The sequence below is a fragment of the Pleurodeles waltl genome, chromosome 9 (genome assembly GCF_031143425.1).
Source record: "Pleurodeles waltl isolate 20211129_DDA chromosome 9, aPleWal1.hap1.20221129, whole genome shotgun sequence".
Taxonomy (NCBI): domain Eukaryota; kingdom Metazoa; phylum Chordata; class Amphibia; order Caudata; family Salamandridae; genus Pleurodeles; species Pleurodeles waltl.
The window spans coordinates 138692748-138719472 of record NC_090448.1 but is presented as its reverse complement, the minus strand read 5'-3'; the positions used below and the strand labels follow the sequence as shown (position 1 = coordinate 138719472).

The 26725-nt window shown below is 42.0% G+C and overlaps 1 protein-coding gene across 2 annotated transcripts in view; it reads left to right on the top strand.

The window, feature by feature from the left end:
• Nucleotides 1–26725, top strand: part of BICD2 (BICD cargo adaptor 2) — a 297533-nt gene that overhangs the window by 58914 nt on the left and 211894 nt on the right. The window lies entirely within an intron of this gene.

Below are 26725 nucleotides of genomic sequence, written 5' to 3'. Positions count from 1 at the left end.
GTGTAGCCTAGTCTTCGTTTTATTAATAAGTGCTCCCATATTGGTTTTCTCAGAAGGACCTCATCTTGCATTTTAAAAATGGAAACTCTATGTCCAGGTTTCTGGGCTTTAATTATAAGAAAAGATTTATTATATTATGTAAATACAGCCCAGACCACGCACCCCCTTTTCTGATGTCTTTGGCAGAACCGGTCTCTTCAGCCTTTGGAAAGCACACTGCACCTGAACTTAATTTGATAATTTTAGAAGCACATATGTGGAAACCTCTTTGCGTACCTTTGACACATACTTTTAAAACTGTACAGTATATACAAGCCCAGGAAGCAGCCTGCTGCAACTGCACTAATGGAAGCTGGGTAAAGATTAGTTCTACCAGGGGTGTGGCCATCACATGTGTGCTGGCTGAGTTTTAGAACAGGAAGTCTACTTCTCTGTGGAAAAAGCTGCTTACTTAAAGCATGAGTGGATGCTGATGTTGGAGCATCCTTCCCGTTTTAGGACTAAAAGTCACTCTAGTGAGGGGTACTTTTAAATGCACTTCAGTGAGTTCAGTGGGGATATTTATTCTTATAAGCTTAAAGAAGTTTAAATCAAAGTTTGAAGATCTTTCATTTCACTAGCTGAATTGTGCAGTGTGGGCTTGAAGCTCAGGGTCGTCCTATCCAACATAGAGGTGTTGGAACTGAGGTTTTCGCTGACTGGTAGGCCCATATGCATCCATTTGGGTGATCTTTTCCTGAACAAACCAACATCTTCCATGCCACATAGCCTACTTTTATTACCAGAATTGGCCACCCCAATTGCATATAATACTGCTAAAACTACAGTTTGTCTTTAAGATAAAATTAAATTATTACAACTAGTAATAAAAAAAATACATGACCAGTGTAGTAAGAGGGCGAGGACTAAGTGCACGTTCATTCTGCCACAATTTTTTATTTATTTATATTTTTGCTGAGCCGCAGCTCTATTTAAGAAGAACGGCACTTTTGTCATTTCAGGAGTGTAATTGAATTAAGAGTCACTTTCTTTGTCCTTTTCCACATTACGCTATTTCAAACTGCCCATGAAATCGAAGGGAACTGTGTCTCCTATGTTTCCAACTCCTAACTACATTTTTAGAACATTTTTTTCTGGAGAATATTTGCCAGAAGGAAACTTCCTTTGGGTTTAATTTTAGAGTGCAGAAATGTTATAGGGTGTATCTATGTCAATTTTCTAGCTGCCTCCAGTTTTAACAATAGTTCTTATAAAGATTCCCTAGTATTTCACATCATGCAAACCACAAGATGACCCAGTGAGCTAAATACTAGATGCTGGCATCTGGTGTGATCTCCATTTCTTTATTTTGAACCCTAAAACAGCCAAATCAGACCCTTATCCTTCCAAGCTTGTTAAATTTAGTACCACTAAAGCATCACTTGTTACTTTCAGCACTTAGAAATGGCCAATAAGTATTTAGTGCTTTGCAAAAATCAATGTTGTATCATTGCATTTTTATTAGATTACTCTACTTTGCTGTTGCAAGAATCCAGTGAGAGTGTCCTCTAAGATTCAGATCACATTTCTGTCCTACAGTTCACATAGAGAGTTTCTAATAGTCATTTAAGTAACCCATTAGAACCTACTATGAATCATTAGAATTACTTGGGAAAATCATACTGTCAAAGGGCCTTGTTCCCAATGGAGTGGATGTCCCCAAACGTATGCAGTCTAAATCTACTGTGGCAAACACGTGTCTTGTACTTGTAGCCAAATAGTGCATCCATTTAATGGAGTCTGCAGTCTACTGATGGAGACATGTTGGTACTACAGAAAACATAGAAATACATTAATGAGTTATGGGAATAATAATAAATTGAATATGCATAAGACCCTATGATTACATGTATTTGTGTAATGATCAAATTATTAAAATTCTGTATTATTTTTTTAATGATCTGATGTGCTGCGAATGGTATGACACTATTTAAACTTATGCCCAAAATGTATGAGCTGGAGTAATCGTTTTGCTACTTTATTTTTTACATCAAAGCTGTGTTTCAAAGACAAATATATTTCACAGAGTCGGGGGTTCATTGTATTGCATTTGGCCTCCCTCCAATTTGGTGCTGAGCGAATGTCACTGTAGATCTCCTGTTCACACCACTACCTACCCAATGACAGCATGGTCTGAAAAAAGATACGGTCTGAATACTAGTGATGCACTGCACACTGCTCTTGGAGATTTTACAAACATTGATGAAAACGAATCCCTTAATGGAGCAAGCTTTTTTTCATAGCTAAAATTTGTCTTTATGTTTTTTGTGGCTTTTTTTCCATATTAATTATTATGGAGTTGCAATTGGTAGTAATACTATGGACGTACTCACACTTCGATGTTTGTAGGGCTTTATGCGCCTAGTAGTTGTACACGGTGAAACAGTACACACACTTGAAAAATTAGCAAAGCATGGGTAGCACATCTGCAGCTATTTAAGCTTCACTAGGATATCCTGTTCCTTTGATATAACTCTCAATGCCTGCATTATAAAAGAGAAGACAAACAGGTAAACAGATGGTTTTTCATCTGCACTTACCGTCAAAACCAGTAAAAGAAGGCGCGTCTTAGATGTGATGAGCAGGACTTTTATTAAAGTGCCTCCATCCACGGTAATACATGCTGAGATTGTTGTGGTATCTGCGGCCAGGCTCCTTACTTTTTGAGAGGTTCTTTGTAGTGGTTGGAAGCCTACCCTTTTTGCTGCTTATTTCTGTATTTGGGAGATAAAATGGTACTGCTGGGGTTTAACCTTTGCAAGTTGGTATTAACATTGGGGAAAAACTAGAAAAGAAGGAAGTAATACTATCGCAAAATAAGCCACATTGCACCGCATAATGTGCCTTTTCTTGCCACACAGTTTAGTCCCCCGTCACATAATTTGGTATCTCGTTCCACATACTTCCACTGGCCCTGACCATGTCCTGTCATTCACCCTTTGTGCTGTGCCACCCAAGCTCGAGACACTCTCCTGCCTTTATTAACCAGGCTAGCATTCATACAGGAAGATAGTGATTACACAGCACGAGCCCAAGGCCATCTTCCTGTCCCTTGAACATCTTTTGTGTTCACAAGACGTAAGACGGGCCGCCCACAGGTTTTCACTTGCATCTCCGTAGCTGCTCCATTGTTCCTGCTCCGACATCCTTATCTGAGAGCCCCTCTCTGCTGCAAGCCAATTGCATTTCCTTATCTGCACGTTGTAACCCTTGTTTTTCAACAAGGTGCATTTCGAATACAGGGGAATTATCTTTTAATACATTTGAAGTTGAAATAGGATTTTAAATCATATTACCTTAGACGAAAAATGACCCCGCAATTTCCATTTTCATCAATACATATCCAGTGATGACAGATAGCTCTTCTAGAATTTTAAAATGTATAACTAACTTCTTTCCTTTTGTTGACCTGAAATGCACTTTAGATCGGCCTGCACCCTTGTATCTCCGCTGGGAAGAAGCTTATGTAGAGGCAGACACCACACGACGCTGTACAAGATTTTCTCTTTGCTTGTGACAGGCAGACCATGCTTCCGATTTGCATGCCCATGAATGAGGGTTCTGTGCCTTGGTCGATGGTGTGTTGATTATGCAAAGGAACCGACCAGCTGTGCTTGAAAGATTGTTTCTTTGCCCCCTCTTGGAACCTCAGTCAGGCCATCACCCAGACTGAGACCCGGCGTCTCACGTGCAGACAGCTCCGGCATCCATTTTGTGACGCATCACAGGCTTGACACTGGCCTCCGAGCGGCGGTCTCCGGTCGATCTGAGCTTTGGTGGATAAAACGTTTTATACATCCGCCAACATCGATTGCAATTAATGGGTAATCTTTCCTAAATGGTGCTAAATCCACCCTTTATGCCGCATAAGTAGGCGAATCCCGGTTCTCTAAAAACAGATTATTGTTCAGCAACAGCATCCGAGCCACCCCGTCTGCAGAACAATCGCTTGAATGCCATGGATGTCCTGGGGGGGCCGACCGCATTGTACACAGCGTTTTGTGTGAGGGATGCTCGAGTCGGTGCTTAATTTGTGCCGGTTGTTGCACATGGAGGCAACCAGTTCTCATTCTGGGGCCAGGATTTTTTTTTCATCAGACTTCGACCCAGCGCAAGAGAGTGGATGGCAGAAAAGAGTGAACAGAGGGAGAGAAAGATGGGCCGATAGGAAGAAAGTGGGACTGAAAAAGGAACATACCTGCAAGAGTGATGGAAAAAGGCAGGAAGTGTAGGTTGGTGGTAGAAAGAGGCATGAGCCGGAGTCAAGACTCGACAGCCTTCGTATTCGGTAACCATGACATTTAGCGGCTCCAGGGGAAGCTGCTAAAAAAGGACAACTGGACTTATTTATTTTTAATAAATCAGTCACTGGTTCCTCTCTAGTTGGGATTGAGTTTGAGCCAGAATTTTGCCTACATGGACATTTTCATGTGAGTGCTGTTAAAAATTGTAAAAAGCAACAAAATATAGTATTTCACTCCCAACCCTGCCTTTCTGTGAAATATTAACTTGCAACAGCAGTTGCTACAAGAAATCAGTTCAGAGATATATTCAGAGTTGGAAGTGTTCGTCCAGGGTTATTACAGTAAGCGGTGGTAGACGACTTAACTTGCAAAAAGTTGTATTTGGGTACACGGTCCTGCCCTTTCTAAAATCTTTAAAATATGAACCTATTGCTGGTATTTGTTTCTGAGAAACGTGCACTGCTAACTATGGTCAATACTATTAAATGTACATTTTCTGAGATTGCCTGCCATCCAAGATGGGGTTCTCGAGGGTAGTCTTGCTACAAGGGCACGGTGCATGTTTAGATTTTCGCAGAGATGCCCATGTAAACTATAAACTCCTGTAAGTGCTAAAGTTTCCCTGACGAGTCACCGCACTCGGAGGTCTGGCATACCCTTGCTTGGTATGACACGCTGCTGAGCTATCTCAGCAGTGGTTTGCTAGTCACTGCTGAGGGATAGTTTCTGCATTAGACAGCTCTGCTTAGTGCTCACATGTAAGCGAGGCTGGAACCGCGGGGACACTTTCTGCATTCACAAGGGCACGGGCAGCATTCGTGATAGTTGTACCACTGTTCACGAAACCCACAGGTATTTGGAGCTATGCTCTTTCAGAGAAGGACGCCTGAAACCTCCTTACAACTGGCGCAGGTGGCACTTTTTAAATAGCATACACCACAAACTGAGTTTTTAACTTGGATGTGACTTACTGGAAATGGGTTTGAGTTTATCACACGTACTCATGCAAAAAACAAACAAATCATCTTTGTGATTTAGCCCACTTTGTTTTAATATTAGATGTCGGACTTATTCACCTCATTTATACTTGTTGGATGAGCTCAACCTGAATGTCAACCTGCATCACTGATGTTACATTAAGAGCTTTAGTGTTGACATAACCCACTGAGCTACCTTACCTCTGTATATCAATAATGTTCACTTTGCAAACCATAGTAAGAACGCTGTGGTTTACACACCAAATGTATTTTATATTCACTCCTCAGATTCATGAATTGAAGGCAGTCATGTGTTTATGATACATTGTTGACAGTTCACAATGCTAATATTGTGTCTGAATGTAACAGACGTCCAAATAAATGCCTAGGTGAGGGCAGAATCCTATTTCACTGTGACAGAATCAGAAATGATCAAATTTTTCTCCACGCAAATGACATGCGCTCACACTGACATTTGTCAAGCAAATTTGCTGCAAGGGGTGGATTTTCAGATGTTTCCGGATAGGCCAATGCCTGCGCATAGTTTGTCACCTTGAGAAAGTTTAGGTATCATGTATTTTTACAGTGCAAATAAGTAGAAAACACTGTCAGTAGCATTGTGTAACAGGCTTCCACAAGGGATAATGTGCATTTAACACACATTTTAGTGTGTTGATGTATACAAACCACCATGTGTTTTTAGAGGAAGCACAAGGACATTTGGGTACATTTGTGAATCTGTGATGGTCATAGATTCCCAGATGGCACTTGTGAATTCCAAAAAGAGTAGATGGATTGCTACTGGAAAAAATTTCCGAGTACTCCTTAGACATTTTTGGGATTAGGACAGTAACCTTGTGTTCGTTGTTTCTCTAGTATAGATCATTGAGTTTGTCCTTGTGTTAGAGACTTAGCTCATTTTTACTAGTAATATCTTTCCCCTAAACTTTTGTGACAGTGATAAAAAAGACTTAGCAATTGCTTGAAAACTAGTCACACTGCTTTAGGCCACTTTTTTATATTACACAGATTGACAGACAATATAGCTATTTTGCAATAAAACTGTAATTAGTCTGTATCTGTGCAGCACTAAATTATTTCGCCACACTTTACTTGGGAGTACCATCCACCGTCATAACAACAAATTCTGGTAGTTCAGTACAGCGCTGCAAAACTGGGCAATAATTGCTTCAAACCCATTGGACATGTAGAAACTCAGTCAGACTGGACAAATCCGAGTCCCTTAACCCTCCTACCTCAAAGCTTCACTGGGGATTTAGGGCTGTCAGTCACAATGCCTCACTAGCTGACGCCTCATTGATTGGCTGGATGTTTTCGGGACGTCCCAGAAAGAAATACAAGAATCTGTAGGACATTTAAATAGTAGGTTAAAGGCACATTTGGGGCTACTTGATCTGAGGAAAGGTCCCCCACCACTCTTTTTCTACATGTCAGGAAAAAACGATTTCTTTAAGGTAAAGTCTGCCTTTTAGCTGTGGAGTTGTGTATGAAATCTGACCCACACTGTCCTAAAATACTTCCCATCTTACTAACACGCTGAGATGGCTGCTAAGATTGAGGAATTCCACTAGTTCGGTTCCTAAGATTCCTGGATACTAGGATGCCCGTTCACCCTGTTAACATTCCTTGTGGGCAGCCTGAACTGCTGGCCGTCCCATTGATCAAAAGTGTTCCCTATGGTTACACACGTTTGTTTGGTTACAGCTAGGGCTAAACTTTAATATGTCACTTTCAACTAAGGCCAAATTAAAACCTGCCTCCTGTGCTCATGCCCTGCTTATTCTAGTCGAACAAGCAAATTCCAAATGTATTGTTGCCTTTCCGTATGAGGTCCTTTGTAGTTCTGCTTCATCATATTTAGTTAAAAGGATATGTGCATCAGCCCACAGGTGGAGCGGCCTACTGTTTAACACTCAAGTGCATGGCTTTCCTGACCTATGACTAGCTCTCTTGTAGGCCTGCTGTCCTTTTTAGCGGCACCCACTTCTGGGGGTATCTCCCGAATTCCCCCTAATCCAGTCCTCTTGTATATGACTCTTGAGTAGTACTATTATGAAAATTAGGAAAGGACTCTGACAGTGCATACTTAAAATGCGTCAGTGTATTTACGTGCATTGCTTGCCTTTGATAAGTTTGATGTACTTATGCTGAATTGTGTTAGAGATGAGGTTTCCACTAGAACACACAAAACTCGTGGTATTTGAGCAAAATGAATAGCTCATCATATTGCACTTCCAAATGCCATCAATAACAGATCTTACTCTGACCCATTTCATGGCACTCAATTTACTGCCCATGGAAGGATAGTGTTGGTCTTCCTTGCTTTCAGACTTCTGACCATCTCTCTGCCAATGTAGCAAAGTCGCTAAACCCACTTACTAACTTAGTTGAAGTGATATTGCTAAACAGACTGTAGTATTTTGAAATGATTACAGGCATTTTTCTGTTTAGCTTGGAGTAAGTAGATTCATTTTTCAGTCTGATTGATGGACTATATCTAAAAGCTGTTGTTGGCCTTTTTGTTGGTGGTATTTTTGTGAATATTGACATAAGCTGATGTTTAACCTTGATGCGAATTGAAAAGAATCTAATTGCATCTCCTTGCTGTCCATTGTGAAATCCCTAGCCATTACTGTGCTTGTCACTGTCATGTCCATCTGATGTCCTTTGCCCGTCTCATACCTCGATCAATTTACTCACCACTCTCTTAGCTGCTGGGCCTTCCAGTATGCATCTGCAGTATCCCACCACATACATCACTGTTCTTCCTGGTGTCCACACTAGGATGACAGATCCCCGGGGGCTGTCTCTGAAGTCTCATGCATGATCAGCTAATTAAATGTGCCGAAGTTACCTTTGGTAAGTGTGTCCCTTGTCGTACATAACGCCGAGCGTACCTGCCAATCCTGGTTTCAGTAGATTGCATTTTGACATCACATACAATCTGTATCAGCAGAATTGGTCACGCTTTATTTACTTAAACCCAACCAGCCGTAATGTTACTTTTTTTCTACAGAACATCTGCGACTAACCTCATTGCAAAACCCCCTGTGCCCACTTCTCACTTTCTGCTCTTCATCTGATCTTTAGCCTTTCATCTTTTTTCCTGCCTGTTACCTACCCAACCATCTCATCAACTCTTTTCTTTCATCTGCGCATTTGGGACTTGTTCTTCTAATGGGGCTCTAGTCTCTGACAGCAGCAGTCAATGTAAATAGTTATTTCTGGCACACTGTAAATGGGGGCCGCACTATCATTAGATGTTTTCAAGGCTACATTTGACCCACTTATAGCAGGGTACAGTAGTTTCTTCCACTGATTGAGGCTTGACAAGTCCATCTTTATTGTTAGATAATTTTTTACTTCTAGACATAGGGGTTTGAGTAGATGCTCATGCCATCAGCAAACACATAAAGTTATTCAATGGTGGCTTATTTACAGCTTTGTGTGAAGTAACCATCTTACTAAAATATAAACAAATAGCTTATGGAGTCCACACTGTCCTGTGACGTTTTACTTACTGCGTACACAGATCGAATGCTATATAAAAACTGCAAAAAATGCACAAAGATGTAAAAACAAATCCTTAACGTAAGGAAAGACAGAAAAGTCTTTTGCTGTCTGATTTGTACAATGTGAAACAAGAAAGCCTGGATAAATCGTGGCATGGCAACTTAAATTGTGATTTTGAGGAAACATTGTAATTCACCCAAACTCTTGTTTTTTCACTATCGTATATGAAAGCACTTATATGAGTTCAGAAAACCTATTGTGTGGTTGATTTATCAGCCTATAATTTTGCCCTGTAATAATTTGGGCCACATACAGACACTACATGACAATTGCCTTGCATCTTAGTGCACTAATAGTTTATGTTTTAAAACTATTACTTTTAGTAAGTACTTCTCAATGTACTACTATAATGTGGCACATTAATGTCAAAGCTTGACATATTATAGAAATATACATTTTCTTAATTTTGAAGCAACTTTATCATATTTTACTTGATGTTTGTTGTGTGATTTATATAGCAAACATGTTCAGTGCTCGGCTCGTGCACAGGCTCTGAGATCCGAGCCAGGCCAATGGCCCAGCTCTGGCTCCCCCTGAAGAATGATTGTCTCGCCCACCTCTGTAGACCTGCACAATAAACATCTGGACTGAAAGAACACTTGCGCAGCCACTTTACATGGTGGCTTGGAAGGCCAGTGACGGGGACTGGTTTCAAAATCACTTTCCCCTGTCATGTTTCCTATAGCGTCTCCCATGCTCCTTGTTGCGCTCTCGTCTATGTACTTCTCTTGGCCTGTGTTTTCTCTCCCTTGTGTGCTTCAACTCCACCTTCCATATTACTTCCTTCCTTGTATGCTGCATTTCCTCTCCCCCGCCTATTTCCTCCCCTCACCCCTCCCCCCGCCCCCAAACACACCGCAGTTCTTGTCCCTCCCTCCCACGAGGCAGTCGTCCAATTAGCAGTATTGTTCGAGACGTTTCTGTCACAAGCACCACAGAGCAATTTAGGAGACACTTTGAGCGTAGTGGTGTGGGAATTGTACTTTTTTCTGTACTAGCCCAGTTTGTAGAGCATTTGACCGGAAATGTAGAATACATCTCACTAGCGAGGACTGTGTAGTAATAGACAAAGCTGGCAGTGCACCACCCCCTTAGCGGTAGGACCAAACTGGCACAGAAACTATCCACTTGGCACATTTTGGTTGTAAAAAAATGGCCGCCGGCCGCTGATCCATTGACCAATGGCGATGCATTATACAGGGGTACCAAGGCCCTAATTAGCGCTGGCAGATCTGCCTTCAGTTCCTATTAAAACGCTCCCTTCTGAAAACAAACAAGCCTTTGATAGAATCCTCTAGGTCAGGTTCGTTTTAATGATGACAAGTTTTCAATTAGACGTTGCCCTATGAAAGGCCTCCTGTCCTGCCAAATACACTGTAATTTGTGTTTTACCTTTTAGAAGCCCAGAAAATGCCCTTTTTTCCAGGCTGAATTTTCTTTGAATAAAGTGGAAGTGGGTACGAAATAAAAGACCTGATCAAGTCTGGAAGTGTCCCCAGGCATTTTGCGCTGAATCTTTTTACAGCGCGGCGGGGTCTTTGTAAAATCGTAGACTGTGTCCAATTGCTGACTTGTTCTGCTGCCAACGCACGGCCCATCTGCAAGAATCAGTAAGTGTAAAGAGTAAGAAAAACGTTGCAAATATATGCCGCAGTTTCCCTGGCAGTGTGCCCTTCCATTCTGCTGTTGGGAGGAAGCCTGTGATGCCCTAGTGCCTCCCCCTGGGCTACGTCTGGGAGATGAGCTCACCAGAGGCAGGCCTTGGTTAGTGTTACAGGTCCGCCGGCTGCTGAGGGCGCCGTCTGGACAGGATCCTTGTCAACTGTCTTTGCAGCAGCCGCCAGGTCTTAGCGTCCCCGTGTTGCCCACAGGATCAAATCCTGTTTTTTTAGGATTAGACCTTAGGAACGAAGCTGGGTTTGTGGCAGCTTGCTGTGTGTTGTCATCAGATATTAGCGAGTGCCACTGTGTGTGCGTGGAGTCTAAGAGTCAGGGCACACGATTATAGGATATGCATTTAATAGGGATGTGGAAATAAACATGCCAACCATTGGAGCCTGGGGTAACACTTCAGACAGTGGGCCAGAGCTATCCTTAAAGCCAACACAAGAATCCCGAGTGATAAAGTGTGCATTTTAAACATATTGGAAAAACACAGACAGTCAAAACAAGCGTTTTAAGAAATATGACAATATTTATAGGCTACGACAGAGCTCTTTAAAAAAAGGAATCTAAGGAAAAATAACTTTACAGGTTTCAATACAAAGCACTTTAGAAACAGTTTTCACGCAGCTATTTCAGCCACCCTTTTTGACAATTCCTTCTGTGAGATGACAGTGATTTCTTCACAATATTTTTAAATCCATCTTCAGAAAGAAGCTCCTGCCTGAAAGTTGATCGAAAGTAGGCTTTCAGGCTGCACATCTGGATTTAGCAGCATACCCTTGTTTGAGGCCGCACGCAGATATCGTCTCAGAATAATGATCTTAGTGGGTTAATGCTCCAAATGTAGGGATCTGTGACTGGCAAATTGGAATTCAGGTGCTTTTTACTGCACCAGATATATAAAAGTACTCTGATGTAAGTTATTCGTCAGGCACGATTACTAGTACCTATTATGTGTTTTTATAGAATAACATGAAGATTTTGATGCTTACTGCACCACACTCACACCATACACACCAAACTCGTGTGTCACAAATCTAACATAAAAACAAAAGCTCATGGAATGTGTGAAATATTCATATCTTGGTGTTTGGTGTTATTAATACCTGGTGACATTCGCAGGTATGAATGGTATTGGCTGATTTTAGTTGTAGCATGTTGTTTTTTTAGATCAAGCCTACCAGACTGTACATGCAGTGTGGCTGCTAAAGACCTGTTGTAGGCTTACCATTGCTTATCGTTGTTTGGCTTTATTGTCCCTGTTATTAGCGTCTTCTTATGGCTTTCTTTGGCCAAGCTTGTCCATCCTGAGTTTGTCTCTCCCTTTGAGCATTATCTCTTTAGCATTTCTCTGGATGGCCGGCTTCTATCCTTCCACTGCTCACTTTTAGAGAACCTTTTTGTGTTTTCTAGCTGCCTCCCTCATGTGCTTCTCCCCTACACCTCATTTTACACTGTCATGTTTCCTAATAGCTTCCCCCATGCTCCTTGTGGCGCTCTCGCCTATGTACTTCTCCTCTTGGCATGTGTTTTCTCTCCCTTGTGTGCTTCAACTCCACCTTCCATATTACTTCCTTCCTTGTATGCTGCCTTTCCTCTCCCTCACCTATTTTAACCCCTCCCCATACCTGCCAGGTGGACCCAGTTCTCTGTTGTCTCACCTCACCGTACAAGGTTTTCTTCTTCTCAACTTTAGTATACTTTTTAATAATTTATTTTTTCCTTCCTTTTGATTAGAGGGCCAGGCAAAAAAGTGCTGACATCCCCTGCACTTAAAAAAATACTTTTTTTTATTTATTTTTTATTTACACATCTATGTGTGATTGGTAAACAAAAAAACAGCCCCAAGTCATTTCGAAGTGCACACATGTACAGTGATTCATGTGCATGCCTATAAAATGACGTGGGCACTGGCAACTGCATCAGTGCACCTTTTTCTCTTTTTTTTATTTTACCCTTTTGACCTGAAATGCTTTTTGTCAATGCTATATAGCATCACCAAAATGCATTGAAAAGCCAATAGGTCCCAAAGGCGAGAACACTTGGCTTTCCAATGCTTGTTTAGCTGTGGTATTAGCCAAAACCTTTTGAATGATTGAAATTGCAAATAAAATATACTTACACACTTATAGGGGATCTCAGCCAACTCTCTTCATCCATTGGAGTGTGGTTGTGTCATTCACATTTTTCTTCTGCTCACTCCAGCATACAGTAAGGGTCAATGTGTCAGTCCACTTCAGCTGTTGGCTAATGTCACTGTGAGTGACCGCATTCTGTAAAGTAGTTTCCTTCAGTGCCAGGGGCTAAAGTGTGTAGTTTTTGAAATCCTAGAAATATTTCAGTTTTTTAAGAAATTTGTTTTTTATATTGATGAGGGCTTGGCAGCTCATCCAACAATAAAGTATTACCGAAAAAACTGACGTTTGCCAATGTTTGTTTAAATTGAACTACACAAGGCTTCATTAAGTAAACAGCTACTTTTGGAAATGTGATGTGAAGAATTACTCACAATGACCTAGTGGCAAAATCCTTTGCAATTGACTATGAAACACATCTGCTTGATCTCACAAAAAAACTCAGATATGGGATGATAATCGAAATGCCCATCCTGACAGATCTCTCCATTTCTGTCTCCCTTCAACCTTGCCACCCCAGGACACCAAACATACACAAAATCTCGGATTAGGCTACCTAGTGCAGTAACCAGCTAAGAAGACTACATCATACGATATACCATAAAGGATCCCGCAGAGCTGTTAAAGGAATACTGAAAACCATGAAACTGCTTGTCTATTTATCACACTTCATCATTCAACACACTACTGTGCTCTGCGTCCCATAACACAATAACTGCACCTCGGTAGTCATCACGTAGCCCATGGAAACACTTCCCACATAGTATCAAAACAAAGACAACGTCCTTCCAAACACACACCTTACATGTTGTATCATGTTACTCATGTAGGGAAGCACTTGATTGTCCCACATAAGGTAGTAATCACTATATAAATGCAAGAAGTTCAGAAGTTTACCATGTTCCCTAAATCCTGCAGAGACAAACGTGTCCTACATGTCAGTTCCCACCAAGAAATGACAGGCTGCAGTCAGACTGGCCAAAAAGACAGAGAAATAAATAATACCTTTGTTACCTTCCCACACAAACTTTTTTAAACGAAAGCACGATTCCCAACCCTCTCGGACCAGAATTGTTCACAGAGTGTTCACAGTGAGAAAGAGAGGCCACCTAGGCATTATTGTTTATTATTAGCAAAGCAGAGGTGAAAAACAACATAAGAAAAAAATAAACACTGGAAACAAAGGAACACGCAATTTACGAAAGGTTTATTTCTCTCATTGTAAACTCAAGCAACATTGCCAAGGAAGCCCCAGCTATACACATATGCAGAGATATACACTTTGAGAAAGCATACCCCTGACACTTTATTTGAAAGCAAGCAGAGGTCACACTCTCATTCTTGGACAGGACCATACATGTTATGGGTCCCTAAGATTTGTACTAACAACTGAACGATTACCTAATCCTCTGCTCCTAAACATTACGCTCAGCCCTAAACCTTACGGGCACCGAAACATATCTTCAGTACCCATAACGCTTGGGCACTCATTTTGACTCTGGTGGACGGAAAAGGTTGTGTGTGAAAGTCCTGCCAGCGCGGTGACCTTACTGTGGCTCCTATTACAAGTTTCCTGCTGGGTCAGCGGGCGGAAACAGAGTTTCTGCTCACTGGCCCAGTGGGACACAGCCCACAATATTGTTGTCAGCTCATAATTGAGCCGTTGGCAATGTTGCGGTGCGTACGGTGCACCAGCACCCGTCACGCTTTTCACTGTCTGCATAGCTGTCAGTGAAAAGTGCAACAGAGCAGGCCATGGGAGCCCCTGCACTGCCCATTCCAAGAGCTTGAGTAGTGCAGGGGCCCTCATGTGGCCCCTGCACCCCATCTCTGCCATCATTTACATGGCGGTGCAACCGTCATGTAAACGCCGGCGGAGAACGCTACCCTGGCAGATTCAGACTGCTGGCGCTGCCAGGCTGTGGGCCAGTGGAAATGTGGCAGTGCCGTCACTCCGACCGTGGCGCGTTCGCCACAGTGGTAATGTGGAGGCTGGACTGCCACATTGGCCACAGTCGGACCGTCACCTACGACCCTGGTGGTCTCAAGACTGCCAGGGGCGTAATTAGCACCTTAGTCTCTGTCACTCCTCTCCCATCTTTGTGCCTGAAAACCTCCCCATGTTCCTTCGCTTTCAGTTCTTCACACTGCCTACATGCCTGCACCTGACAACTTTCTCTGTTCCAGACCTCCGCAGATGTACTCAGACTTCCTTCCCTTTCTGTCCTCTCTGCTCCTCTACACCTCCGTCCTGACACCCTTAACTTTCATCAGCACATTGCTTTCCCTCGTGCACTTGCAGTTCTTTAACCCACTAGTTCAGACACCCTCAGGGCACGGAAAAACAGGATAGAAAGAACAGCTTGGTGTATTCTAGCTGCCCAGGTGGATGTACATGCGATTCTTGCCTGCATCACTCTAACGACCTTCCTTGCACATTAATTCCTTCCTGCCATTCTGTCTAGCTGATCCTTCCACAATATGCCTCAGAAATGTGCCACCATTTGACTCTTTCTTAGCCCTAGATGCATTTTCCATAGAAAGCTATTCCTGGCAATTTATAGTTACTGGTGGCAACTGTTTATCAAGCTGTGTCACTATGAAGTTCACCATGTCATCCTTTCATGCGGCCATACATGCCCATTCTTGCCTCTTCTGTGTGACACCCCTGATATACTCTTCCCAAATCTCTCTGTTCATGTGTCTTGTGTACCAGACCAGTGATCCTTTCCACCAACTGCAACTCCTTCACCCTCCTAGAACCCTTGCCTCTTCCACTGAAGCTTCTCCTGGTCTCTGTTGCTCTCAGTCCACGGTATCTTGACCACTGAAGTCGAGACAGTGCTTCAGCAATCTCGTTATCCAGCCTTGGTTTGTGTAGTGTATAGCTGTCAGGGCTGTTTGTGTTTCTCATATGTGCTTTGGTTACCTCTCCAAGGGGGTTGTGTTCAAATGCAGGTGTGTCTTTGCTTCTACCATGCTGCAATGGGTTGTGTAGCTGGTGTCCTCCATCGCTTGAGTTGAGCTGCAACTGCCGCATTGTTGTCCCAGGCAGGCAGGTGCAGTGTGGTTTTGTATCACTTGTCTTGGGATATATCTTGAGTGCTGATCATGTGTTCCATGTTTGTGCATTCTGCCTTCTGTTTTGCTTCTAATTTGAGATTGCCTATATATGCTGCATAGCATAAACTATGCATATTTATGGTATATTCCTTATTTGGAAAAGCAGGTAAGGTCTAACATATCTTTCAAAGAAAAAATGAATAATTTATTTTTCACGCTGTAACCTGACTTTCTGTTCCTTTCGCACTTATTTTTTCACAGAAGGGTATTGTGTTGTCACAATACACTTTCGAGTTAGATACCTTCATAAACATGAATGCTGGTGGGACGTTGCATTGATTCCACAAATGTCCTGTTGGCTGTGCATGGGTTGTGTCCCTGTCGATCCCTGGAAGGTGGTTAATATTTCAAGTGCTTGGATAGTATTAGCTTGCCGGAAATGGTCGATGACACCTAACTTTGACACTTAACCTCTGGACCAGGACGCCAAGACTCGCAGTGGGGGTGGGGTAAGTCATATTAGCTGCAAAGAAACGTGATCTTGCAGTCCAGGGGTTTGATGTTTTATTGTGGTGGCTCTTTCAATGTGTGCTCTAAAAGCCCTGTCTATGGCACATATTTTCTCCATTTCCGGATGCCTTTGATGTTATGGGATGCGTCTGTTGTATGAATAGAATGTTATCTTGGCCCTGGTTCCTCCCCTGTTTGGGATGTCTCAGCTGCTATCCCGATCAGAGCTTTTTGGGACATATTCCCGTGAGATTACATCAGAGTGGGAAATTACTTTAGTTCGAGTTCACATTACTGTGCAGCAGTGTTGGAATAGCATCCTTTTGGCACTATTAGTTTGCGTGCACAAAGTGTGTCCGTGTGCGCGTGCCTGTACTTTGTACTCCGAAATAAGAAACACTCCCAGCAAAAGCTTCAAAATGGAAGACGGCTATTACAGAAAGGAGAGTTGAGCGTCAGAGCATTGGCAGACATGCTGCTGGGTTTAAAGATTATGCATACATCAAAGTACCAAAATTATTAAACCCCAAACACAAAGCAAAACTTTAACACCAACCGAGGTGAATTCGTGCTAAATGTGCAAAGTAACAAACTATTTAGCTAAAAGCACAATCCCAGTTGATGAGCCTTTTTTTGATTGTGACCAAATATAGTCATCAGCGGTAGAACCAGGCTAGGGTTTCAAGTATCCACATGGAATACGTTTACGGACCCTGGATACAGAAGGGATTCATTGACATGGGACTGGCTATTTTGTAAACATGACACACTTGTGCCTCTCCAGGAATGAGAGGTCAGCATCCCTGTGACTGGTAACAGTGCAGTGTACCAACACACAGCAGGCTCTGGGACAGGTGTTCCTAAAGACTCTCTGAATTTCCCACAACGTGTTCTGATCTGATTTTCAGGACGCGGCATCCCTCAAATGCGTTTTTCAGTTTTCCAACAACTGCGTGAGTTAACGCAAGTGGTTCTTTTGTGTTACTCATGCAACGAGTTGCGGCTAAAGCATGCCAGGGCTCAATCGCGATAACTGAGAAAAACTGATCCGTGTGCACGCGAAGCCCCCAATGTTTTCCTCAAACACTTATCGTCCAGAAATGCTCTGGCAAAATTTGCATTGGCCAATGTTTGAAAAGGGAGAAAGCGTGCATTAATCAGTGCGCTAAGCAGCACTGTGCATGTTATGCCTCAACGTGACCTGCGGAACTGGAATCAGTGCTTTGTACCACACCCTGTAAATACCACGCCAGGGTGTCAGTATTTACTGGGAGCGTTATTCACCTTCTCCACTTAGAACGAGCCTGTCAGTGATTAAATTCAGGACAATTCTGAGTCACTCAGTAATGATGATTAACCGAGAAGCGAACTAAGAGAAGGCAAAAAATTGGTATTAGTAATCTAGACACTGCTATCAAAGACAACTGCAATAGGCTAGCGAATACGTGTCAGGGAATGTGCCTTTATTAAGATGGAACCGGTTTAGGGTATGATTCGGACACTCCTGGAGATGCCCCTGGCATATATTGCTCCTTCTAAAAACCAGTACCCCCTGCATATGGTAAATTCAAGCTGTTCAGAGGTAATGGGAAATAACGTGGATTTTGGTGCTTACGGCACTGAAATCTGCATGTCTTGATAAGTACTGGGCTCCCCGCATCCCTGCATTACAATCTGGTAGGTTTGACCTACCGAAATTTATAGTAGGATGATGACTTGCCTGAATAACTTCGAATTCCCACTTCTCTTCCAATAGGAGTTTGCGCAGGGATTAGAATTTTCCAACACTGATAACAGGTCCTTTGGCAGGATGGGAGTAATTCCACTGACCTGGTGACCATAAAGGTTCTATGGCAGATGAAACTGATTGCACCACAGACTTGGCATTGATACCACTAGGTATGTTTGCCCACGCCCACCCGCTTTCCTTTGCAGTTCAGGTAGTGTGGGTTGTGGGTTCCAGTCTGCAGAGTGCTATCATCGGGTCTGCCTACGGGCTCCATGAGTTGAAGTGTTTTAAATTCTGGTCTACAAGAACATAGCATGGTTTCCAACACCATCAAGTACATTTCCAATTTAGATCAGATTGGATACACCACAACGTCGCCTTTGTGAACTGGGCAGGTCAAAACCAATTTTTAAACAAATTAGTCTTGTTTTCCCTTGCCCCATTCCCTGAAACTATTCAGTCTTTTAAGGGTGCCTCCCAGATATCCTCACATAGGAGTCTTACTTACATATTGAGCAGCAGAAGTATTCCAGGCATCTCCACATATGAGCAGGCTGCATTCTGATGCACTGTTTGACTGTGGTAATTTGAAGATGATGATGATAAAGATATGATTATTATTATTATGATGATGATGCATGGCGTCTCTTTAGGAAATCTGCAGTCATTGGGCTCCATTGGACTCCTCCTTTGCCTGATGAGCTGGCTGGCTCATTAAAGCACATGGGCATTACAAAGAAACCACGGGCCAAGGTGAACTTCCTGCTCCCTTCCACCACCTGGGATGTTTTCAGTGGTGCACATGTGGTGCCATAAATCTGAAATTTCTTAGCACCCCCTCAAGATGTAGAAAATGTGTTCAGGAGATCAGTAAACAACTAGCCTCTTTGTTCTAATTCGTAAATGTCTAAAGGTCAGGAACATCTGGCACATGAATTTAAGCTGCCCCACCCCCTGCAGGGCTCCAGCTTTGTGGTCCACAGTGTGTCCTAACTTTGTAAACCGTTGCTAATAATTCATTTAATGGAGCATTTCATCAAGATAAACATTTACTTCTGGTGTAGTGTGGCTCTGAGGTAGGTGCAAACAAAGGACTCTACTGAGACCAGATTAGGCATGAATGTGGCTTCTTACTTCAATAATTAGTTGTGTCTCTGTGGCCCTTAAGTACTGCTAGCAGAAACCATTGCATTGGTAGCATGCAAGCGGGGTGCGAGACAAGCTGGTAGTGCATGCTTTCCCTTTTGCCTGTATTTTCAGATAGTGTACTGTATCTCTGTACGTACAAGCATGCCCACTTATTCACTCGTATGCAAATTGATAATGCCTCCATGTGTTTGAGTGGTGAGTTAAGTAGCCATGTTTGAATGGTGACCATGCTAAGAAGCCTGAAACCACATCCATTCGGATACAGGTGCACCATTATTGTAATATCAAGGCTCTGCTGCATAAGGGGTGCCACTATTTCACAGTGTTGGTCATCAGTCTGGCTGCAGAATGGAGGTTAGCATGAAGAGGATTTATGCTGGACTAACGTTGTCTGGTTAATAATGCTTCCCTTTGTTGTCTCCATGCTGTCACCAACGCCTGTACAGTGGCTTTAAAGTCATATTTCTTGATGAAGGGTCTGGTGTTATGGAGCAATTTCAGTTGAACCCCGACACACTAGTTATTTCTCTTAAATGGAGCCCAAGACTGAGAGATCAATCCAGCAAGACGTCTAAAGATTTGGTAGATTCACAGACTTAAGAAATATATTAAAGTCCCTGAGTTTAGTGATCCAATGTGGGGGAGGACCTTAGGCTTGCTTGGAAAAAAAATAGAACAAACTCAGTTTTTATAGAGGCCTGTCATGCAGTCTGATAGTCAGATTATACAAGGGGGGCTGTGGCATAGCACGTGGGATCCCCAACTGTGGCACGGCGTGTCGAATCAGGCAGTAGAGGAATACAGCAGCTTGTAATGAGAGCACACGCCAAGTGTGGAAGAATTAAGTCAGCGCTGTAAATGCAAAAGTGGCACGTGATGGGAATGACCGCATGCTTGGTCACATGGGGCGTGTATTGATGCACAAACCTCTGCCGTGCGTGCCAGCCGCACCTGGGAATGTCACATCATGGCTGTTGCATTACTGTCCGCCTCTTTGCCTGTCTCTAACATGGTCTGTAGTTCTGAATACAGACATCTTTTTTTTGGCGACGTACACACAACCCAGCATCATTTCTGCCAAATGAGAATGGGGATGCAATGGACCAGTGAAAATGTTGATATTGTCTATGAGCAGCAACGCATTTTTACGTTTCTTGCACATGCATTAACTCTCTCTAAAGAGACATAAACTTATTATTGTTGTTGTAACCAAAGGGATGGAGTTAATCTGATACAAGTACATTTATTTGGATTATTGAAGTAGAGGCAAGATCGTTTCCTAAGTCATGTGATTTTAATAGAGATCTCTTCAGTTGTAGCATTACATCGTTTGAAGAAGGCAGTCGAGGAGATCTCTAAATCCAGGGCAAAGCCCTCTCATCTTGTCCAAAACTATGTACTTCAGCCAGGGAAAACCACAGTTTGAGCTGACTTCGATTCCACAGTCTTTAATACTTTCTATTACTGCACACAAACACCCCAAGCAGTCTTGTTGTTTTTGTGGGATGCTTCTAATTTTTTATGTTGTGTGCCTTCTCACTTATGTCACATTTGTTAGCCCACTTTGTAGGTGTTGATTTGGCTTATTTTTTGTTGAGTTGGCAAATCACAGAATTCCGTTATGCAAATATGACCTGCCATCTGCGTGCTAGCCCGTGAATTAGTAGCTGCTATGCTTGAAGGAAAGACGAGGTTTACTGACGATGTTTACAGTGCATAACTTACCACAGTTCTGAGAAGCAGTTTGTTGGCATCCGTCATGAAGATTGTTGCAGAGGAAATGATGATGTTTCACGCGCTAGGTCCATTCTCTGCACAATTCAGATGTGCTTGTTTGTATGTGGCCAAATATCTTCTTACAGAGGGATTTGTTTAGATAATTTAGAAAGAGATCAGTCCTTGATTCTCTATCAGTTGTGGTCTTAGAGTGGCAAGGGACCTCATTCTTAAAACCTGGTATTTATTCTAAGATCTGCGAACAGCAGATATGGTTCAAAACTGGAATAATCCACCAATTGTTCACCAGTAAATTTAATTATTCGCTTTACACCCTGCTCTTCCCAGTAATAACAAAACGGTTCTCCTTTCTAATCATCCTAAAACTTGATCTCCAGTGCTAGGGGATCTCTGGATGGAATGTGGGAAATACCTCACCTTTATGTTCCAGGGTGCCAGGGACCGAAAAAAGGATGGAGAGATTTGTTGAAGAGTGTTTTGATTTAATGTAGGTCACCTGGAGCCTGAGGCAAACCGACCAGTTCAATTAAGCAGTAGCTGGGCTGTTTTTAATGTTTTTAATGTTTCTTTGCTCGACATTCATCTACAGCACCTAACCTACATGAGATCCGGAAATACCCAAGAATGTTTTATATAGGTCAAAAAGCACCCCTTGCCTCCTATTACAATTATGTAGGTTTTGCAACATTCATTTATGGCAGATGTTTTTTCATTTCTTACAATGCGTGGTCATAGTCACAATTTCCACAAATGGCTTAATGAAATCAGAACCTGTATTGCAAAATTAAGCAGACACAAAGCATTTGTAATTTATTACAAAAACATATATTATTTAATGTAAGTCCGACTAAAAAATGCTGTAGTTCAGAATGTGTATAAACATGCAGAGAGATTCTTTCTTTCCAGTAATGACCTCTAGCCTGCAAAAACAGTCATGTCTATGTAAACACAGATGAAGGGAACACAGTGGAGATGTATTTTGCCGTGTTTATTGGTTCATCCAACAAAATAGAGTATCTGATGTTAGTGCGGCTAAAGTACAATCAAAAGAGATGAACCTTAGACTTTCTTTTCTTTTGCTTTCCGACTATTCATTTGGCCTTCTACTTTATACATAAAGATAATAAAACTTAGAAATCGTTATCTTTAAATCAAAGATATTTTGATGACATCATAACATGTCCTCCATAGTTTCTTAGCTGTTCCAATGGATTGTGTTTTTTTTTTTTTTTGTATGATGTGATTTTGGTTGGGAAGGTTGCTCGGTGATGCTTTTCTAGATGCAGAAGTGATCCCCTGCTTTAATAAGTGCGAGAAATTTGAGCAACATGTCGGGAGAAAGAATTGTGAATTCTAGTTTCAAAAATGTAAATTTTGCAGCCACCCCTTTATCAAAGCTACAGGATGAAAACTATCTCGGCAGCTTACTTTTCATTTTGACAGCCAGTCAGCTCAAGGTGGAAACCAATGGTTGCCATCTAATGTAAAAATAGCTTTGAGTAATCCAGTCACCCGCTGCTGGCTTATTTTCCATTTGTGAATGCATGATTTGCCGTTCAGAAGAAAGTTGCTGCTCCCATTAAATATTATAAACGACTGAGACCAAGCATGCACTTTACATTTCTGACTCAATCAAATGTATCTAAAGAGCCCTTTTCTGAAGAATTGCTCTTCGTGTTTCCCCGCCTGCTTCCTTACCACCTTGTTGTCCTTGAGTGGGTGATGAATGCGATGCCAGGAGCAGCCCAGCTGAAGCCCAGCTGCATGCCCCATTACCGCAGGGCAGCATCATTGTCGTTGATGGAGCTATGCTGTACTTGGAGTGAAGTGGTGCACACCACTAGATTTGCACCGCTGAGTTGCCTTATGCTCCGGTCTCTCCTGATTAGCCAACATTGTTATCGCCGCCGACATTGCAGTAGAGCAGGGTGCAGTAATCTGGGTCACGGGGAGTCAGGCGGTTAACCAGAGAATCAATTCAACGCGATAGGCCTGCCAGCGGACATCTCCCTACATTTTGATGAGAAATATTCTTTCTGTTTCTTAAAATTTGTTGTTGCTTACTTTAGCTTGTATAGATGGAAGGAGTGTAAATACTACTTATTCAGTACGGAGGGGATGTGCTTTTTGTACCTCAGTGGTGCCTACACCGTTGTTCACAGATATTTTTTATGTCCTTTTGTGAGTTACGTCTTTGGCGTTGCCTATCCCTAAAAACCAACACTCATGGGCAAAGCCAAGGGTCTAATTTTTCATTTTGATCATCGAGTAAAGCATCATAAAAGCCTGCTGCAGTGGAAAAAAGAAACTAAACAAGCCCTAGCAAAGGTAATAGGTCTTACCTTTATAAGTCAATCGCTGAGTTGTTGGATTAATCAATGCTTTTCAGTTAAGTATTGTTTTAGAAAAATAAAAGGAAACAGATTTCACAATACTGGAGGAAAAGCACACACATACCCTATGGTATCTCAAAACTATACTGTGAATTCAACATTTTCAGTCTCTGGTAATGGTAAGGTGTATTTTTAACATACTTTTCACTCAGAAACCTCGAATCAGAATCGAAAACATAAAGAATCAGGAAGTGCAAGACTATAAAGGGAAACACCTGCCAAGTCGTAACTTACTTTGCACAGGATTCCCTTCTGGTCTTCAGTAGTAATCCACAGAGCAGTTTTATAGTCTTCCTGGAGAATTGTCATGCTTGGTGTACCTTCGGCCTCGGACGCCAGATGAGTTTAGCATGCAGCCATTCCCCCCACGGTTGTAAAAGCCTTAGTTTGCCAAAGCTTTTGCCAGTGGTTCCCAACCTGTGGTCCGGGGACCCCTGGGGGTCCACAAAGCCTTCTCAGGGGGTCCGCGACTGCTTAGAATTTTGAATAATATTAACAGATTAGGTCACCAGCTTTTAGTGATGACTCAGGGAGGGTCCCTGCACCCCAGTAATGATTCAGTGGGGGTTCCTGAGTTCCAGATATGATAAAGTGGGGGTCCACAGAAGTCAAAAGGTTGGGAACCACTGGCTTATGCTTTTATGCAATATGTGTAATGCAGACGATAAAACAAAAATAGCCCTATATTCCTCCAGTTGAAGCTAAAGCCCACTCTGTGTATTTTGATGAATTGGTAACAATGCGTCTTGCAGACAGTTGAACTCTCAAGCCAGAATTAAACACTGCAATAGTAAACAAACGGAGGAGTAGGCTCAGAGATCAGCATGGTGAATTTCTAATTTTGCAGCATTACATTAATTGAACCAATCATGATTACACAGTGTGTGTTTTACTGATCCAAAAACTGGCACTCATGCTTTTGGAAGTAACCCCCTCGGTAAATACATTCGGTCATCACAGTCCTCAGATCCAGCACACTGGTAATTTCCATGTGTCACCGTGTAGGAATGATATTTCCCAGATGATTTTTACTTTAGCCTTTGCAAAGTTTCTTGTGAATACACCATACCACTCCAAGATTTCTCTTTATTGCCTTAACTGAAATTCCATATTTTCTTTCACTTTAGATGAAGACGGCCCCTAGGGTCTGAGGACTTGTTTTATATTCCTATTGTAAAAAGTAAATTTATTGATCGATCCTACATCAGAAAATTGCATTAATAAACCTGGAACCTCTGCGGTGAACCGCACAATATAAAAATGCACAGTGAAAGCATAATTGGTTGAATTGGTTTTCTTCCATAAGGGTACTATTTTATTACACTGATCTGTGTGCCTATTCCTTTTCATTATAAGTATTGTTTATCTTACTACGTAGACCGAGAAAAGATAGTTGTTGATATAGTTGGTTAGATAGTGCTCTATGTTTTCTATTGATTTTAAAATTTGTTTAACATGTATTTTGATGTCGTCGCTAGTTTCTGCTTTTCACTTTCAATAGTGTGACAGACATTTTGTGGACCTAGTTTTCTGAGGTCGTATTTCACCATCTCTGATATATTGGCCAGCCTTTGTTATTAAATAGTAAAAGTGTGGCCAGTGCTTGTGAGGATATCATACTACATGAACTGAAGTAATTGAAAATAACTATATTGTCAATGGAAATTGCTCGTTTGAATGACACTCGGGAAAATGCTTGTGAAATTTCCTCTAAACCCCCGAAGATGTTGCACTTTTTCAATGAAAGGAAAACTTTGCTCCTAAAATTCAGAATTACTAAAGGCTGCAGCCTCTGCACCTTTGTTGGTCCATCATCTGTACAAAGTCTTTATCACCATCTTGTGCTTCCCATTTCTTTCAAAGCAAATTTTCTTGCTGCCTTTTTTGTTTGCTTATCTTTTGTTTCAGACTCTGTTACAAATCTTTGTAGACTACATTTATCACTTTTCCCTGATCAATTTCCTGGGGCACCTTGTCAGAGATATCAATCAGCAGAGGCCTAAAGCATGTCAGCGGGCTAATTGGGACCTTCATTGTTCACATGATGGGGAGGGTCAGATTGATTTTTGGCTTCTACTGCAACCCTGTGAATTAATGAAGGTCCTCTGGTTGATTCTGGACTGTTATCTTCTGCAGTAATGTGACAATCTGATGACTTCTGCGTATTGCAGCCCTTCCAGGCACATGGGTTGACTCTTGCATACACCGAGATTAATACAAAGATCTCTCCTGTCCAGGATTTCACAATCCATTCTCTTTAATATTGATTAAATTGACTTGAAATATAGTATATTTTTGTAGTTGAATTATACTGCATGTTGTCTTTCATTTCTAAAATACACAAATAAGCACAATACATTATATGGAAACGGGAACTTTATAATAATTAGATCCTATCGTGTCCCCTTTCCTGTCCTTGGCGAATATCAAGTTCCTGAAAAAAAAAGAAAAGTTGTAGTGCATGGTTAGCTGTTTCTTTCTCTGGGAAATGCCTAAAAATTATCGTGCATACATTTTTTAAGGGTTCACCCCACAAGGTTGTTATTCTCATAAGTAAAGGTGTAGCGTTAGTACTTCTAGTGATGTTGAATGTGCAAGTGATAACAGCGTCTGGTCCATATGCCGCTCTTCTCTTTTCAACAACAGGAACTGAATGCTCTCCACTGAATGTCCTTTGTTATTCATTAAGTCTTCAGACAACAAAGTCACTTGCTGTGTGAAGGAAAACGTTAATTTTTCTGAGGGAATGAACATGCATCACAGGAGTGAAGGAAGGAATGAGCGACCTAAGGCAAACATTCCCAGAGACACTGTGCCAAAAGGGAGACATTGTTAAGTTAGAATGTGTTGCAAAGCTCCCAGTCCCCAGAGAAAGGCCTCTTGGGTGAAACCGTATATGCAGTGCTAAATTGGAACAAGCCAGGTGCTTATGTGTTACCTTAATATCTCTCAATCCTCTGTTTCTCAAAGGGACTGCTTAAGTGCATTCCAAAGCTCGGGTGCCACAAGGTGATTAGTTATGCCTCTACAGTATGGGGAATTCTGGACTTCACAAATCGTCACACCGTAAGATTATGGTGCTGTTGTGGGGGCCTGTCTAGACAGCATATTATATTGTAGTGTAAGTGCTTTTATATAGTACATACTACCACTGATGAGGCTATAGCATTTGCACATCATAAAATGTTAGTGTGGGTGGTACACAAAATCTAATATGGAGGCACTGGACAGTAGGAAATCTGTGCATGGTATGCAACTAATTAACACATTTGAAAACACCATTACTTATGTTCTTTCAATTCTTTCACATGTCAATCCATTCCTCTTTCCTCCTTAAGCTTTTATCCGGACTTTAATAAATATCGATGTTATAGGAATGAACGTTTTCCATGGTGTACCCCAAACCCCTTAATCCTCTGATTTTTGCCTTGACTGTTTCTGCTGACTGTAGAACTCTGTGCACTCTACCCCTGCTAATCCGTGGTAACGT